Below are 291 nucleotides of genomic sequence, written 5' to 3'. Positions count from 1 at the left end.
CCCCCCTGCACCCCCCAGATCCTTGCACAACCCACATCCCAAACCCATCCTTCTGCGCACCGACTCCCACCCCATACAACCTCCAGCACTCCCTGGCCCCACACCCCCCCATAGGTACACACCACACACCCACGCACACCCCAAATCGTGCAACAACCTCTATGCACACCTTAACCCCCCCCCGCCATGCCATGCATAGCCCCTATATCCCCCCGACCTCACAGATGCTGACCCACGCATCCCAAACCACATACGTGCCATGCACTGACCCCCCCCCCCACCCCTACACAG

The 291-nt window shown here is 62.2% G+C and overlaps 1 protein-coding gene across 1 annotated transcript in view; it reads right to left on the bottom strand.

The window, feature by feature from the left end:
- CHRD (chordin) overlaps window positions 1–291 on the bottom strand; it is a 6,551-nt gene that overhangs the window by 3,805 nt on the left and 2,455 nt on the right. The gene's annotated exons all lie outside the window — the stretch shown is intronic.

This window comes from Haliaeetus leucocephalus, unplaced genomic scaffold, assembly GCF_000737465.1.
Source record: "Haliaeetus leucocephalus isolate CR32 unplaced genomic scaffold, Haliaeetus_leucocephalus-4.0 Scaffold362, whole genome shotgun sequence".
Classification (NCBI taxonomy): domain Eukaryota; kingdom Metazoa; phylum Chordata; class Aves; order Accipitriformes; family Accipitridae; genus Haliaeetus; species Haliaeetus leucocephalus.
This window is presented reverse-complemented; position numbering and strand designations above follow the sequence as displayed.